The sequence below is a fragment of the Parasteatoda tepidariorum genome, chromosome 7, assembly GCF_982258835.1.
Source record: "Parasteatoda tepidariorum strain Cologne lab strain chromosome 7, Ptep-v5.0, whole genome shotgun sequence".
Classification (NCBI taxonomy): Eukaryota; Metazoa; Arthropoda; class Arachnida; order Araneae; family Theridiidae; genus Parasteatoda; species Parasteatoda tepidariorum.
In genome coordinates, this window is record NC_141761.1 from 31,787,359 (window position 1) to 31,799,739 (window position 12,381).

Here is a 12,381-nt window from a genome sequence, read left to right on the forward strand (position 1 = left end):
TTTTTATTGGAAAAAAAGCGACACTTTCTTAAAATATTGATTAATAAGAGTAGAGAACAACATGATATACTAATTTCCTAGTTTTTTAAAACACATATAGTTTCATAGTGTTTTATATTGCACTTTCATTTCCTTTTCCCCTGGAAAAATTTTAGCTTTCGAAATTATGTACGAGCTAGCACCATAAAATTATTTATAATTCCTAAATGTTTTGGTAAATCAAATTTTTTCATTAAAAAATAATAACTGAAAGTGAAGATACAAAAAATGATTACAAAAAAATGCCACTAAATAAAGAATGATCTTTTAAAAAATTTTCTTATTTTTCTATATTCCTTCCTTATCTTTCGAATTTTTTAAGTGATTTCCCGTCATAACATATTACAACATTTTTCTTAACTCGCTTTCGTATTCGCAAAGAGGGAACTTAGTAATCGGAATTTCGACCGATATGCTAGAGCACTCACATGAACCTGATAAAATGAAAGTTTCAATGATATTCTGACTTCTACAAGCGGAATTTATCTGTTATCAAATTATCGCCAATCAACATTTTGACTACTTTCAGACTAGTTATAATGCTCAAATTGTGTGCTTAATGAAAAATACTTACAGATACAATAAATTATTTCCTGACCGCTATAATTGGAATTTTATCTTCAAATAGAATTCCAGGCCAGAGCACCCAAATTCCAAATAGGAATGTATATCTTATAATAATAAAATATGCAAATGTTTCCTGAATGTTGCAAACAAAATGAATACCTTTTTTTTTGAATTGCCAAACAAAAAAAATTTTTTACCTCTTTTAGACGTAATAATTGATTAATAAAATTAATATTTTAGAAACGACGTTTTTCAGGTCTAAAAAAGAGAAAAAAATTCGATTTATGTTACATCTAAAACGAAAAATATAAGGTACGTAATAAATTCCCATTACCACCGAAAATCCCTTTCCTACGTCTTTCTAAGCCACGTGCCCTACAATCTTCATAAAACAAGAAAAGAATAATTCTCTCTCTCTTAGTCCACTTGAAAAGCGTAGTCCTTAAGTTTTTTATGTTACAATAACTATCATAAAATTACTAACTATATAATTCTGAATCAAACACCATGGTCATCGAAAATTAGGTATGAAAATTGGGAACTAAATTATTGAGGAAAAAAAGCAATTAATATTTCCAATTAGAAAAAAAACTGGAAGAATGGAGGCAAATATAAAGATTACGGGGCAATGTTTAAAAACTAACGTTAATTTTAAAAAAAGTTTAAGAAAAACGTTGCCATAAGTTTTAAAAAGTAATTTTAACTACGAAAAATCGTATCCGGAATCGGAAGGTAAACCTTAAGAAGGTGTCAAATGAAATGTTTCCGTAAAAAAGGTTGAACCATAATATTGGTATCTTGGACCATAATATGAAACAAATTTTCCCGATTCTTAATATGGCGACAACCCTGTATAATTTTCAAATTCAATTTTATTATTTAAGGAGCACGATCATATGAATCAATTTAGCTCCGTACTACGGCAAATTTAAACGATATTATGATTTATATGTTCCAAAATTTTTAACAGTCGGAAAACAAAATCTGTAGCTGCAGCGGGGTACTTTCTTGCTAACAAGAAAACATTTTTAAAAAATAACGCAAAAAACAAAGAAATTTCTACTTAATCCATGACTTTATCAAACTAATATTAGATAACTCACAAAAAAATAATTTCAAAGATTTCTTTTGCCTTTCTTCAACATGTAACATTATCACGACCCTCGAAAAGTGAACATACTTATTTCTAAAAAACGCAGCTTTAATATCACTTCATAAAAAACGGACTACATCAATCTGTAAAACAAGATCGTCAAATTCTCAATGTACAAGCATTATTTAGCTTTCCCTCAACAACATCGCTTGTTCGAGGTTTTCAGTAATTTATGAATAATATAATATCATAACTACAATATTAGTCTTATAAAATAAAAAGTCTTGTTTAGATTTTAAGTTTTATGAAAATTGAAAATTCTAATATTCTTCTGAATAAGAAAAGTATTTCAGTTGAGTCAGTTTACAGTTTTAGTAATTTTAAAGGGTGAATAACAATACCGTTCAAATTGGTTGCAAACTAAATATGGAACAAATTTGAACCATAGCATCGTATCCCCTTAAACCTCATTACACAAGTTCAAAAATATGTAATTTTTTAAACTCATCTCCTAAACTATAGTTCAATTTAATATCTTAAGATTGTTTCAAATTTACCATATTATTATGGATGAAGGTGCTAATATTATGGTTCAACGTTGAACCTACTTTTCTAAAAGTGTAAATTCTACGACAAGAATATGAACAATAAAAATATTGATAATTAAAGTTCTGAAACATTATATTTTTAGAAAGTGCACCAGTAAACAAAATAAATCAGCAGCTCACTTTTGGAATGTTTCATCAATAAAAACCGTAACCATAATAACAAGTTTACACGAAAAGCAAAGCATTAGTCAGCGATATTCAGGTAGCATTAACGAATTTCTTCGTTTCGTGTCACTAAAAATGAACGCTTTTTGTGACACGAAATTTGAAACTGATGATTGAGATATATGAGTATTGATCCCAAACAAGCATCAAATACATGATTTACAAAAAAAAAAAAAAAAAAAAGAGAGCAAAAACACGAAAGTGCACACTAATCAGAAACCTCACAGAAATAGATCCAAACGCTAGATTATTCGGTAGAGATGGTTCTGAGAAGTAAGTAATAAAGTTAGCTTTATAAATGATGTAACAGATTTATAGGACTTTTCATAATAAATAACATTAAAAAAAGGTGCACTTATTTTTTTTCATCATGCATAAAATAATACTTTGAGATGGAAAATGACCACATGTGAATATTTGAATAAGATAACTTTAGTTGCATACACAACATATCACCAAAAGTTTATTGTAATGGAAAGAGAGAGAAAGAGGTACCAGCCCTGACGCTATCCATGTCGTCTGATAGGAATCAAAATAACATGGCATCCACCATGGCTGTTAAAGATAGAACCCTGAGAATGGGAATAGATGCTTGGTTATGGTTTAGTGATGTGTGATAGGCCATGAACTACTTACTACTCATACCATTTACTATTCCAATTGGGTATACTATAGGCTACGTCACAGGTTGTGTTATTCCTACTAAATTTAACCCATGAACGGCATTTTCTGCGAACCTTCTTAAATAGCTGCTCGCCAGATTTTATTGCATTATAAAGAAAAGTAATTGATATTCGATTTTTGATTAATAATTGATTTATGTGGATAGTGGCATAGAATTTAGCATTGCGTCATGGTAAATGTTATTCCTACTAAGTGGAAGTAGTTGTGTTTTTTTTATATTATACCCAATTGCAAAATTGTAACTGGAATTTAGATATTGATCAATATTATATATAACTATTAACAAAAAAGTGTACAAAGAAAAAAATAATTTGAAAAATTCCAAGTTCTCAAAAAAATTGTTTTGTCTATTGTAATTATTATTTCATCAATAACGGCCGATAATCATAGCCATCCACAACCTTAAAATTTTGAACCCATTCAGAAGACTAAGAAAACTGAAGATCAAATAATCACATATTCATATCACATGATGAGGAAAATCCCATCACTCAATGGAATATTTTATGGCCTTCGTGGAAGCTAAGGTGCGCGCGTGTTGGTTCACGCACAAGATTTTGAAAAGTTTCTCACTAAATTCCTCAATCCACGCACAATTTTCTTCTTAATAATAACAGTAATAGTGCGATGTTATTTATAATTTTTACAAACAAACTGATTTGCTACTGATTACTTATTTACTAATGTGTTTTCTGGTGCATTTAAATCAGATCTGCAACAAAAATGCTCCTAATTGAGGTTGCAAAACTAAATCTTTCAACTTTTTAATTCAAAATTAATCAACTTTTCAATTCAAAAGTACTCTCCCAAATAGCGGGCATCTCCTAAAATAATCCAGTTTTGAAGTAATGGGGACAACTCAATAAAATAAATAAAATAATTAGTTTTTTGATTATTCAGTTATTAGAAACCAAATTATAATTAACAATAGTAAAAAATAGTGAATAATCTAATAATGAAATCATTATTTTTGAAATATTTCAAAATACTTAATACAGTTCTTAATAGTAAATAGTATAAGACAGTTCTTAAGTTAGGCAAAAATAAATAAAAGGCATATTAATAATTTTACTCATCGAACATCAAATAATATTTTAACAACAAATTTTAGAGGCGGGATCTGAATTATAAAAAATAAAACAGTCTGAATTGTGTAAAGTACTACGCAGTTAGTACAAGTAGAGCGAATAAAATATTTTTCTTTCTAGCGGTAAAAACTGATAATCGGTTAGCGATTAGAAATAATTTTTTATGCTTATCTCGTACTAGCTGAAAACCGTCAATCATTAATCAAAAAAGTAAAACATTTTAAAACAAATAAAATGCAAAATCATAACGATTAAAAAGAGATCTGTAAATATAAAACCGCTTGAGAAAAAAAAAATAAGTTGACGATTGAGCAAGTTTTCAAATATAAAACAGTTAATACTCACTTAGTTTAGGATTAAGCAAAGAGAGCGTTTGTCAATTAAGATTCCTGTGATCCAAGACAATAGGTAGTGACCTCAAGGAAGATTCAAAAATTTTTTTTTTTTAAAAATGAATGTAATTCATTATTATCTCGAGTCCATTTGAATAAATATTCGAAATTATGAAAACAAAAGATTTAAAGAGGTAGATAATTTCGGGCACAGGGAAAAAAAATTTCAAAACAAGGCTTCCCTCATCACTGATGCATAGCAGATTATTCTTGCAAGGGATTTCCAGAAGAGGAACTCGCATCTTCCCAGTTCATCCCTTTCCTAAGTTCCCACGTCCTCAGGTGATGCGCATCCACGCCACTGGCCACGCCCCTGTGACTTGCTCGAGACCCGATTACACAACACCCGTCGCCCACGCCACTGAAGCATTGAGGAAAAGCTAACGTCACTTAAGTGTGACTACGAAATTTGGGATGACCTGACACAGGAGATGGAATTTTGGAACCCGTTGAGCATGGGCGAGTCTGTCTTTAGCATCCAGTGAAGATCCACCCCCATCCTTTTACGATATGAATATTTATAAATGAGAAGTTGGCAACACAAAGAGACTGACATCATCTCAAGGCGGAGTTGGAAATATTTAGCCACTTTTTCCTCAATTTGAACTTTGTCTTTTCCTAAAATCAATTATTTCTGCATTTAAGTTCACAAGGATCACCTCCTCACCTTGAATTTAACACGAAATGATGAAGAGAACAATTCGAAAGAGATATTCATCGCCAACAACAATAATAGAGGCTTTGGTTCCTCCTAAATGACAACAAAAAAAAATTACAGATAGGAGTACTATGTCACGGAATTCATTCGTCTAAATTGATTGCAAGTTAAGAACTAAACAAACTTTTATTAAATGATGGAGGTAAACTAAGGACTCGTGTCGCTTAAAAAAAAAAAAAAAAAAAACACGAGGAAAAACTAAATCTTCATACAGTGAATTCCTAAAAAATTGAAACAAATGCATTTGGAGACATAAAACTGAGGACTGATATGCCAGTGTAAATTCAATTAACCTTTTAACCAAAATATTGAATAATATCTATGATTAAAGTTAAAATAATCACTATGTCATGAAAAGATGATTAAGGTTAGCCAAAAACCACAAAAAAATTCAACAAAGCATGTTTTAACAAATTGATAATAATTCATCAGCCACACGACTTCCTCCAGGTTCAACCCCCTTGGCCTTTTAATTTAGCAATAATTCTTCTGACTTTTTGGCAAGAAATACGATATTGAAAAATAATTAATTTCTGATTACTTTTTCATAAAAACGAATGAATAGAATTAAAACCATAATGATGGCATTTCTCATAAGATCTAGCGAAAAATAAATATGTCTTAAATATTCAAAACTCGAGTAAAAAAAACTTACGCAACATGGGAAACATTAATATTAGGAAAACCATAAACAATAGAAAATGATGAGAGTTTGAAATCTTCAAATCTAGTTTTTTTTTAATGGATATTCTTTTAAACTAGTTGCCCTTGTATCTACCTAATGGGATAGAAACCGACGAGCAAGAAACAATAAGCACGAAATAAACCTTGTATTACGTCTTTCAATATATCTTGAAGCTCATCTGAATTCATATTTTAAAATCCTTAATAACGTTACCTGTTAAAGAATCATTAATTTGAAACTTTAAAAGGGTGAAAAAAAATTTGCTGTTACTCTAAAATTTTCAAAGGTAGTGATTGCACGAATTTAATTCACAGGCAAATATCTTAAGATGCTTCACCAATGCAAATGTTACAGAGCTCTTCCCTAGGAATAAAAGGGTAGGATGCTTCCTCGCAGAAAAAGGCACTTAAGAGTTTTGAAAGGGCACTCACTTAACACAGAATTTTTTTTTCCTTCCAAATTTGTAATATTATGGAATAATTGAATTTGATCCTTAACAATTTTTTAAATTACCCTCTTATACTATTTCATGTGCGTATTTGTATTTCAAAAAGTAATTCTACACTCATTATCAAAATAACAGAAAATTTTGTAGTTAATAAAAAATAATTGAAGGCATGCTAAAAGACAATCACTATGCATTTTTTTTTTTCAAAAATAGTAAATTTTAAAAAAAATTATTAATTGATGAGCAATTTGAAATCTTTTTTCTGCAATTTAAACTGAAAATTATGAGGAAATAAACATTTAACGGTGCATTTTTTTTAAAAAAAAAGGTAAAAAAATAATTTTAAAATTTAAAATCCTGTAAAAATTTTATTAATACACCCCCCCCCCTCCGAAATAAGAGAAACATAAAAATTTAACCAGTTGAGAATAATCCTAAAAAAGTAAATATTTGAATTTTACAGAAAGGAATGAATATAGAATTAAACCTATAAACACAGATAATTTTACTAGTGTGTATTTGGATAGTGCATTAAGTGTTTTTTAAATGGAATATGAATAAAAAGAAAGTGTTTGTAAGGAATTTAAAAAAAAAAAAAAAAAAAAAGAGTTACGCAATTACAGTAAAATTCAGTATTAGCCCATAAGGTTCATTGAGACTAAACAAACATACATAAACACAAAATTTATATAACTTTTAATGATAATTCGAAACAATTAATATTAAAATAACGTATATTATTTAATAATCCTAAATAAGAAATATTAAAATAAAGAATATTAATTAATTAACAATAATTCTAAAAAATCAAAAGAAAACCCAGAAAAATCTAGGAAAGAAGAAATTTAAATTAATTTAAGTATAATACTTTACGGTAACCGTTGTAGGTTTAAAAGGACAATTTTAAATCTTCATTCAAAATAATTTTTTTTAATAAAAATGTCAAAAAATAAAAAGTACTGTAAAAATAATTAATCGGTTCATCAACAATTTAATTGAAAGTCTCTTTACATAATATAAAGATAATGATGCACCAAAAGCAAAATTTCATTAAATAAAAATAAAAAAAAATTGTACAACCCTTAACATATAGTCAAATTTTCCTAATACTATAATTAATACATTTTCGGAAAGGGGGACAAAATCAAATTATTTCACAAAACAAATAATATCGCTGTTAATATATTTCGTAATATTATGTGCATTTAAAAAAAAATATATATATATGTCTTTTTCTTATTAATCCTTTTACTTTAATATGCAAATAGTTGCTTATAAAATAAATTTTTTTGGAATAAATATATTACAAAAACACAAATGTTAACGACAAAAAAAAAGTTTGTCTGTAAAGGATATTATGCATGATTATAAAAAGTCAAAAAAAATAAATAAATAAGAGGAAAAAAAAATGGGAGAAAAAAAAAGTTCACGTCGCGGCATGAAATTCTTTAAACACGAACTTGAGAATATTCTTCTTAATGTTTATAAATTTCATTAAGTTCTGTTGAACCAGGGGTCTGTCCAGACATTTTGTGAAAGGTCCGTTTTTTGTAAAATTGTGAAAAAATTACTCGTAATTTGTGAATATAAAATAAACGTTAAGTCACATTCTTTCGACCAGGGTCCGCTTTTGTGAATTTGTGCAAATAGGGTCCGTTACAGCAAAAAAAAAAAAATACTTTTTCAAGGAGTTTCTAAATTGCAAAGACATACAAGATTATGCTCAATGCTGTAAAATTATAATTTAAAAAAATTAAATTTTAAAAAATAAACAGCAAATGTAGCTACTAAATAAGCGATGCAACATACAAATATTTGGTATTTAGCCTATACTGCTGAACGCAGAATATTAATTTCGGATGAATAAAGGAAAAAGCGTCTGCGGAAGACAAAATTTAGTTCGTTTACGTCTGTCTTTCTCCCCCCCCCCCTTCCTGGGAAGGGTTTATTCGATTAACAAAACAATAATGAAGATAAACAAATTTGTGAAGGGTCCGATTTAAAGATAAATTATTTTGTGAAGGGTCCGTTTTTAAGTTAAAATATTTTGTGAAGGGTCCGTTTTCATGAAAAGATATTTTGTGAAGGGTCCGTTTTCATGAAAAGATATTTTGTGAAGGGTCCGTTAACGGACCCAAATTTCTTCTAAACAGACCCCTGGTTGAACTAATGATATTCGTACACGCAATGTGTAACTTATTCCACCCTCACAACAAAAATAACCTCTACTTCATAAAACTAATAATTTATAGAATTGGATATCAAAGTTGGAGAAAACTTAACATTCGGACCCCGTTGACCGGGGAAGCTGTAACTTAACTGACGGTCATAAGTGAACGACGTGGCCTGAACAGAAACTTGATTATCGGGCACTGCAGTGACCGACGTGACACTCCACGTGTTGAGGCCATAGATAATTTTTCCTGCTGAGATTCTTCCTTTTTTTTTTTTTTTTATCTTTACTTCGTGCATTGGTTTGCACAGGTATTTCTGAAATCTTTCCCATGCTCCGGGCGTAGGAATTTTTTTGAGACACCTTTCTTAACTTAGTTCGGGTTCTGTGTAGTGGGAGGTCGAGCCCTTCGACCCTTTGCGATGCAATATCTTTTTTCTTTTTTTAAGAAAACCACTCCAGGACAATGACAGGTAAGAGTAGAAAAATACAGCTTGGGCGGCATTTCTTTTTAATATATTCGAAAATAATTTACTTGAAATTTCTTTTCAAATCCGTAAAAAAAAATATATATATTAATTCATAAGTTTAGAGCAATATAATGATAACAGGGGTCTGTCCAGACATTTTGTAAAAGGTCCGTTTTTGTAAAATTGTGAAAAAATTACTCGTAATTTGTGAATATAAAATAAACATTAAGTCACATTCTTTCAACCAGGGTCCGCTTTTGTGAATTTGTGCAAATAGGGTCCGTTATTGCAAAAAAACTTTTTCAAGGAGTTTTTAAAGACATACAAGACTATGCTCAACACTGTAAAATTATAATTAAAAAACTTGCACATTTTAAAAAATAAACAGCAACTGCAGCTACTAAATTAGCGATGCAACATCAAATATTTGGTATTTAGCCTATACTGCTGAACGCAGAATATTCATTTCGGACGAATAAAGGAAGAAGCCTTTGCCGAAGACAAAATTTAGTTCGTTTACATGTCTTTCTCTCCCCGCCCCCCCCCCTCCTGGGAAAGGTTTATTCGATTAACAAAACAATAATGAAGATAAACAAGTTTGTGAAGGGTCCGATTAAAAGATAAATTATTTTGTGAAGAGTCCGTTTTTAAGTTAAAATATTTTCTGAAGGGTCCGTTTTTATGAAAAGATATATTGTGATGGGTCCGTTAACGGACCCAAATTTCTTCTAAACAGACCCCTGGATAATCACGAAATTGTTGAAGAGAACGTTTTTGGAGAAAAACACCATAATCTCTTTGCTGGCAAAAAGAACGTTGTATCTGTCGTGGCTGAAAGTCTTGTCACTGGTTGTGGTGCGGAAGTTTGGTGAGGGGATACTGCTCAGGTGCAGTCCACGTCGTCTGACCGGGTCAAATTTAAGTTGCATTCCTGCATCGCTGTTAAAAGATAGAGCCCTGATAAACGGGGCTAGGTGCTTGATACTAGTTGGGTAGGTGTATGCAGGCAATAAGAGTTTTCTCTGCATTATGTTATTGTGTGAAATTTTCGGAAGCTTGTAATGAACAGTTTGATGTAAAAATTTTACCTTTAGTGGGGATTTTTTCTCATATAATTATTATATACCTACTAACCCGGAAGTTCTTGCAACTCACAGTATTTAAATTGGTAGTTGAATAACCATATAAAAAAAAAACAGAACTAGTTTTAGAATCCTTGCATAAAATAATGTGAAAATGGTGCACACGCGCTAAGCACTCCGGTGGCGTAGACCAGTGTTCCCCAACCTTTTTATCACCGCGGATCTGTCAACGTTTGATAATTTTACCGCGGCCTGCTGGGAGGGGGGACGTTGATTGTTTATATTTTAGATCATTTTGATTTATTAATTTTAATTTGTGTTTAAACATGGCTTCAAAACAAAATACAGTTACACCAAAAAATAAATATAAAGTGATTTAACATTTTAACTTACTAGAACGTTAAATCAATGAGAAACCTAAGCTTGGTTCTTTGCAATGAGACAGTTCCATCTGGGGGTAATCGGAGACAATGATACAATACAAACACTACAAAAAATTTTGTCACTACCTTCGGGGGCCCCCTTTTTTTTAAATAAATAAAATTTTAATGGAACACAGATATTTTTAATTTGGGGTATAAATTCAGTTTCAATGAAATGGGCGGCCTGGTACGGGCCGGGGGGTTGGGGAACACTGGCGTAGACGATAAAGGAGGTTGGAGAAGTGAGGAGGTAGTAAGTTTGATTCTGACAACAGACTACACGTTAAATCTGACGTGGCTTGAAAGTCTTGGTTGTGGTGTAGGAGTTTTGATTCCGCGTCGTCTGCGCAGGGTCAAATTTACGTAGCATTTCTATCTTAGCCATTAAAAGATAAAATCCTTAAAATGAGGCTAGGTACTTGGCAATGGTTGGGTGATGTGATGTGCATACTATGTGTCGCAAATGAATGCAAAATCGTTAAGGAATGCATCGTTATGAAAATTAGGGCAAATCCCTAGAGAGAAATTTGGGATTAAAGACTTCAAAAAAGGTTTGATTGCCAAAGGAGATTTGAAAATGTTTCTACACAATCGCCTTTATCTGCCACACAATTTCCAACAGAATCAAAGTTCTTGCATGTTTTTACCTCTGACAGATTTTGAAGTTTTTTATTACAAGTCATATTATTAAATTTTCACTATTCAGCCGTTTACGTCCAAATTTTCCATTTCGTCATTTAAAGTTACATATTTTAAATTGACATAAAAATTTTGATGCTTTGCAGTTCAAAATCTCTTCCACCAAAAATTTTGAAAATTATTTTTTACATTGGTGTACAAGAAACTTTCAAATAATTTAATGACTTCCTAAGGTATGACGAATTACATAAAAAGTGAAATTAATATTAAAAGGATTCTAACTTCGACTGCTCTCCTGATGAAACTATTGGTACCATATTTACGTGTATTATTTTGAAAGTACATTTTTGTATCTGATTCCAATACTTAATTAACACCTGGTTCTAATTAATTAGCATAATTGAGGTCAACCCTTTGAACCTATAAAATTAACACTTAATTCGCGAAAATCCGACAGCTAAAACATAAATTATTCAAGCTTTTTTTTTCTTCAAGGGAGGAGGTTTATTATACTTTTATACACAATGACAGTCGGATAAATTTAAAATAGGATTACAGCTGTCAGCTCAATGTCACAAAATTCTTTAGAAACAAAATTTTTCTACAAGAGAGAGAAAAAACGCTTCTCATGTGTAATAGTGTTTAGATAATACAGATAAGTAGAATAATGATAACTGATAAATGAAACATAACAGGATACTAAATATACAAAAAGTTTATTAGATATTTTTATGCATTTCTTCTAAATACGTTGTTTGAAATGTTTAAAAATATTTCTATTAAGATTCCCAGGACATTGTTTTCCGACATCATTCAAAATATTTCTGTGCTTTCAACGGAAATTTTACAACTAAATTTATCTTCGATATAAGTTGCAATAAAATGTTTGTTAGATGATTGTAATTTGATGATTCCTTAACATGTTCTCAGCTTGCCCATTTAATACGAATTCATACTGTTGTTGTTTCTAACAAATAACAGTTTGGAAAATGTTCCCAAAGAGTTACGGAAAACGATATACCGGTTTAAACTTTACAACTAGATAATGTACATGGTGGTGGGGAGAATGAATAAAACAATCGTTTGTAGATTTTTATTTCTCAAGCAA

The 12,381-nt window shown here is 30.4% G+C and overlaps 1 protein-coding gene across 5 annotated transcripts in view; it reads right to left on the reverse strand.

Moving 5' to 3' along the window:
- LOC107452215 (uncharacterized) overlaps positions 1–12,381 on the reverse strand; it is a 166,357-nt gene that overhangs the window by 18,636 nt on the left and 135,340 nt on the right. The window contains exon 1 of one of the 5 annotated variants that reach the window (XM_016068547.4): positions 4,590–6,432. The exons of the other annotated variants lie outside the window; for them this stretch is intronic. The gene's annotated coding sequence lies outside the window, so the exon portion shown is untranslated. Of the gene's footprint in view, positions 1–4,589; positions 6,433–12,381 lie in introns of those variants that run through there. 5 annotated transcript variants of the gene reach the window in all.